The following is a 6,137-nucleotide window of genomic DNA, read 5'->3' as shown; positions in this document are numbered from 1 at the left end:
ACACACACACACACACACGCAATTATAGGCCAATATCCTGATGGATATAGCTGCAAAAAAATCTCAACAAAACATTAGCAAATTGAATTCAATACTACATTAAAAGGATCATACATTATAATCCAGTGGCATTTATTCCAGAACTGCAAAGATGGTTGAACATTTGCAAAAGAATTAATGTAACAAATGATATTCACAAAATGAAAGATAAAAGTCCTATGATCATCTCAATAGATGCAGAAAAATCATTCAATAAAATTCAACATCCAATTATGATGATTCTCAACAAAATGGGTACCAAAAGAACATTCCGCAACTTAAGAAAGGCTTTATGACAAACCCACAGCTAGGATCATATGCAGTGGGGGGAAAGCTAAAAGCTTTGACTCTAAGATCCGGAATAACACAAGGATGCGTACAGGAGGATTAGGAGGAACTTAACGGAGGACCGTGGGGGAGAAGAAGGGGGGAAATAGTGGGGGAGAGGGAGAGAGGCAAACCATGAGAGACTCTTGAATGTTGAGAACAAACTGAGGACTGATGGGTGTGGGGGGGAAGGGGAGTGATGGGCATGGAGGAGGGCACTTGTGGGGATGAGCACTGGGTGTTATATGGAAGCCAACTTGACAATAAACTATTTGTAAAAAAAAAAAAAAAAGAAAGAAAAAGAAAAAGAGGAAGAAATAACACAAGGATGCCCACTATCCCTACATTTGTTCAACACAGTGTTGAAAATTCTAGACACAGCAATCATGCAAGTAAAGAAAAAGCATCCAAATTGAGAAGGAGAAAGTAAAGCTATAATTATTTGCAAATGTCATGATACTACATATAAAAAACCCTAAAGATTCCTCCACAAAAAAACCATTTGAATAAATCAGTTCAATAAAGTTGCAGGATACAAAATTGATACATAAAAATTTGTAGTATTTATATACACTGACAACAAACTATCAGAAAGAGATACTGAGAAAACAATCCAATTTATAATTGCATCAAAAAGAATAAAATATCTAGGAATAAATTAAACCAAAGAGGTAAAAGACCTATATTCTGAAAACTATAAGACACTGATGAAAGAAACTGAAGATATAAATAGATGGAAAGATATATGTTCATGGATTAGAAAAATATTGCTTAAATGTCCATATTATTGAAAGCAGTCTACATATTTAATGTAATATCTATGAAAATTCTAATGACATTTTTCACATAACTACAACAGATTATCCTAAAATTTGTATGAGATCCTGAATAGCCAAAGCAATTTTGAGAAAGAAGAACAAAGCCGGAAGTATGAAGTTTCCTGATTTCAAACTACACTACAAAGCTGTAGTAATTGAATCCGTGTGTTATTGACATAAAAGCAGACACAAGATCAAGAGAACAGAATAGAGAGCACATAAAATCACACACACATATATGGTCAGTTAATTTATGACAAAGTAGGTAAGAATATACAATAGGAAAAGAATAGTTTCTTCAATAATTAATCCTGGGGAAACTGGACAGCTACATGCAAAAGAATGAAACTGGATTACTATCATATATCATATAGACAAAGTAACTCAAAGGGATTAAATACTTGAAAATGAGACATGGAATCATAAAACTCTAGGAGAAAATATAAACGGTAAACTCTTTGATACTGGTTTTAGCAATGCTTTTGTTGGGTCTGATTCCTTAGGCAAGGGCAAAAAAAAAAATGCTAAAATAACAGATGGGACTGTATCAAAATAACAACTTTCTGCATAGTGAAGGAAATCATTAACAAAAAGATAAGGCAACCTAATGAATGGGAGAAAATATTTGTAAATCATATATCCATTAAGGGGTTAATTTCCAAAATATATAAAGAACTCCTAAAACTCAATAACAAAAAAACTAACAACCCAATTAAAACATGGGTAGAGGAATTGAATAGACAATTTTTCAAGAAGACATATAGATGGCCAACAAACACACGAAAATATGTTAAGCATTACTTATCAGGAAAATGCATATCAAAATCATGATATATCACTTCACATTTTTCATAATGAAAAATAACAAGCAAGGATGTGGAGAAAAAGGTACCCTCACACACTATTAGTGGTAACATAAATTGGTGCAGGCACTACGGAATACAGTATGAAATGTCCTCAAAGCATTAAAAATAGAGCTACCATATGATACAGCAATTCTGAGTATCTATCCGAAGAAATAAAAATACTAATTTGGAAAGATAGATGCACTCCTATGTTCATTGTGGTATTATTTGTAATAGCCAGTATGGAGACAACCAAAATGACTATCAGTGGATGAACAGATAAAGAATATGTAGAGTATGCATACGATGGAATATTATCAGCCATAAAAATCAGTGAAAACTTGCCATTTGGGACAATATGGGTGGACCTTGAGGGTATTGTGCTCAGTGAAGTAAGTCAGATAAAGAAAGACAAGTACCCTTTGATTTCAGTTACATGTGGAATCTAAAAATTAAAACGAATAAAGCCTTGACTCATAAATACAGAGGTGGTTGTCAGAGGAAGGGGGTAAGAGAAGTGAAAAGGGTAAAAGGAATTAATAAGTACAAATTTCCAGTTATGCAATAAATGATAGGGATGTAATGTGCAGCATGGGGAATATAGTCAATAATACTGCATTAACTTTGTAAGGTGACAGATTGTAACTAGACTTACTGTGTAACTATTTCACAAAGTACACAAATGTCAAATTATTTTGTACATCTGAAACTAATATAATACTGCATATAAATTATTCCCTCAAGAAATTCAAAAAATAAAAAAATAAAGATAACCTATTGCAGGTATGGCATAAATGATAAGTTTCGTATATAATTTCTTGGCTTATTCAACTAACTTAAATCATCCAATTAACTGTAAAAAGAAACACATCTAGAAAACTCATTTGGCATGGCTCAAGACTACATAAATTATATTCATGTGTCACAATAAATCACTGATTAAAATATTTCACAGCGGGACTGAGTTTTTTTCAAAAGAATTTTGAGTTTGAGAAGAACTTAATTTTAATGGGACTTTCCCCTTTTTGTTAGCTATGCAATATTTTCTCCAAGAACCCCATTATGTTCTATGACAACATTCTAGGTCACTAAAAGCAATTATGTATCTCCTGCAACTGCTGATTTCACCTGTGAAAATATCATTATACTACTTAGCATTTACATGTCACTTTCCGATTTCTAAATGCTTTATAATCTCTTTGTATTATTCAAATGAGTGGAGAAGTAAGTCCCCAGTAAACAGAGAGGCATGATAGATGCCGTAAAACAGAAACATGTGACTCCTTACAAAGATAAGCAGATCCTTAAAGGGTAATAATGGCGTATAAATCAGAGAAATATAACATGACATATCAGCAAAAATTCAAGTTAATTTACAAAGTTTCCAAAGTCCCACATATTTACTACAATGGGGAGTAAAATAGATGCCCCAGGTCAAACAAAATCAATGGTTAAACTAGAAACAAATGTTAAGATCTTTTGACTTTCAATATCAATATGACATTGTGGGCTACAAAAGACTATGGTTCTCAGATGATCCAAGCGGATTGCTAAGTGGTGGGCAAAACTGGAAATTAAGTTATTTTACTTACAGTTTTTCCAAAATGCTTGCAAATTTTCCATCTAAAGTTTCTTTTCAGTATTCTAGAATAATCATGGGCAAATTTATAACAATTGAAGAACCTAGGGACGCCTGTGTGGCTCAGTCGGTTAAGCATCCTACTTCAGCTCAGGTCATGATCTCGGGTTCGTGGGTTCCAGCCCTGCATTGGGTTCTGTGCAGGCAGCTCAGAACCTGGAGCCTGTTTCAGATTCTGTGTCTTCCTCTCTCTCTGCCCCTCCCCTGCTCATGCTCTGTCTCTGTCTCAAAAATAAATAAACTACAAAAAATTTATATTAAAAAAAAAAAAACAACTGAAGAACCTATACAGTCAACAGACATTTTTATTTGGCGTGGCAGGAGAGAGAAGGGCCATTTGTACTTAAAAGGCATCCTTTAGCACAACTGTGCTATACAAACCTAATTAATAATATCATAACACAAGGGCTAGAGAAATGTAAAGGCTACATTACTAGTCATTGCATGCAGCACAAAAATAAAAATGTTTCTTTGATAATTTCCAAAGAAATAAATACTAAACCGTATTTGGACATAAAGAAAGAAGAGCCTTGATGAAATTCAACATCTTTTATAAAAACCTTCAAAAAAGTGGGTATAGAAGAAGCATCCCTCAACATAATAACAACCATATATGATGAACACACAGCTAGCATTACTCAATGGGAAAAACTAAAAGGTTTTCCTCTAAGATCTCGAACAAGACAAAGATGTCCACCATTCTCACTTTTAGTATGACAATGAGACAGTGATGAAAAAAATCAAAGATGACACAAATGGAAAGATATTCCACGCTTATGGATTGGAAGAATTAATATCATTAAAATGACCATATTACCCAAAGCAAACTACATATTCAGTGTAATCCCCATCAAAAATACCAATGACAGGGGCACCTGGGTGGTTTAGTCAGTTAAGCCTCTGACTTCAGCTCAGGTCATGATCTCAGGGTTCGTGAATTCAAGCCCCACATCAGACTCTCTACTGTCAGCACAGAGCCTGTTTCAAATCCTCCGTCTTCCCCTCTCTCTGCCCTTGCACTCTCTCTCTCAAAAATAAAACATACATTAAAAAAAATATCAATGACTTTATTCACAGAATTAGAATACAGAATCCTAAACTTTGTGTGGAACCACAAAATATCCCCAAAGGCCAAAGCAATCTTAAGAAAGAAGAACGAAGCTGGAGGAATCACACTCTCTGGTTTCAAACTATATACAAAGCCATAGTAATCCAAATAGTATGGTACTGGGATGAAAATAGACACACAGATTAATGGAATAAAATAGAAAGTCTAGAAATAAACCCACAGATATGTGGTCAATTCATCTATAACAAAGGAGGCGAGAATATTCAGTAAGGAAAGAATAGTCTCTTCCATAAATGGTACTGGGAAAACTGACAGCTACATGCAAAAGAATGAAACTGGACTATTTTCTTATGCCACATATAAACATTAATTCAAAAGGGATTAGAGACTTGAAAGTAAGAGCTGGAACCATGAAACTCCTGGAAGAAAACATAAATGGTAAACTCTTTGGAACAGATCTTAGCAGTATATTTTTGGACCAGTCTTCTCAGGAACAGCAGTAAAAGCTAAAATAAACAAATGGGATTACATCAAGCTGAAAAGCTTTTGCATAGAATGGGAAACCATCAACAAAATGAAAAGGCAATCTAATGACTCAAAGGGGATAACTGCAAATTATATATCCAATAAGTTAATATTTTTAAAAAACCTTGTATAATTCAATTAAAAAAACTTATCTGATTAAAAAAGTGAGCAGAGGATCCGAATAGACATTTTTCTAGAAAGGAAATATGATGCCCAACAGAGACATGGAAAGGTGCTCAACATCACTAATCATGAGGGAAATGCAAATCAAAACCACAATGAGATACCACTTCATACTAGTCAGATTGACTATTATCAAAAAGATAATAAAAACAAAAACAAAAAAACACTTTGGGATGTGGATAAAAGGTAACCCTCAGGCACTACTGGTGGGAATGTAAAGCGGTGTAGCCACGAATTACCATACAATCCAGTAATTCCACTTTTGGGTATTTAACCATTAACCAAAGAAAATAAAAACACGAATTTGAAGAGATACATTTACCCATATGTTCATTGCAACATTACTTACAATAGCCAAAATACAAAATCAACCTTAATGTGTATTCATGAATAAGAGAATGGATAAGAAAAGATGAGGCATGCGTGCGTGCACACACTCACACACACATACACTCACACACACACAATGGAGTATTACTCAGCCATAAAAAAGAATAAAATAATGCATTTACAACAACATGAATAGACTTACAGGTTATTATGCCAAGTGAAATAAGTCAGATAGAGAAAGACAAATACCACACGATTTCACTTGTATGTGGAATATGACAAACAAAACAGATGAGCAAGCAGAACAAAACAGAAACATACTCATAGATACAGGAAATAAATGGTTACCAGAAGGAGGAGGA

This window comes from Crocuta crocuta, unplaced genomic scaffold (genome assembly GCF_008692635.1).
Source record: "Crocuta crocuta isolate KB4526 unplaced genomic scaffold, BGI_CrCroc_1.0 scaffold26, whole genome shotgun sequence".
NCBI lineage: Eukaryota > Metazoa > Chordata > Mammalia > Carnivora > Hyaenidae > Crocuta > Crocuta crocuta.
Note: the sequence above shows the minus strand (reverse complement) of the source record.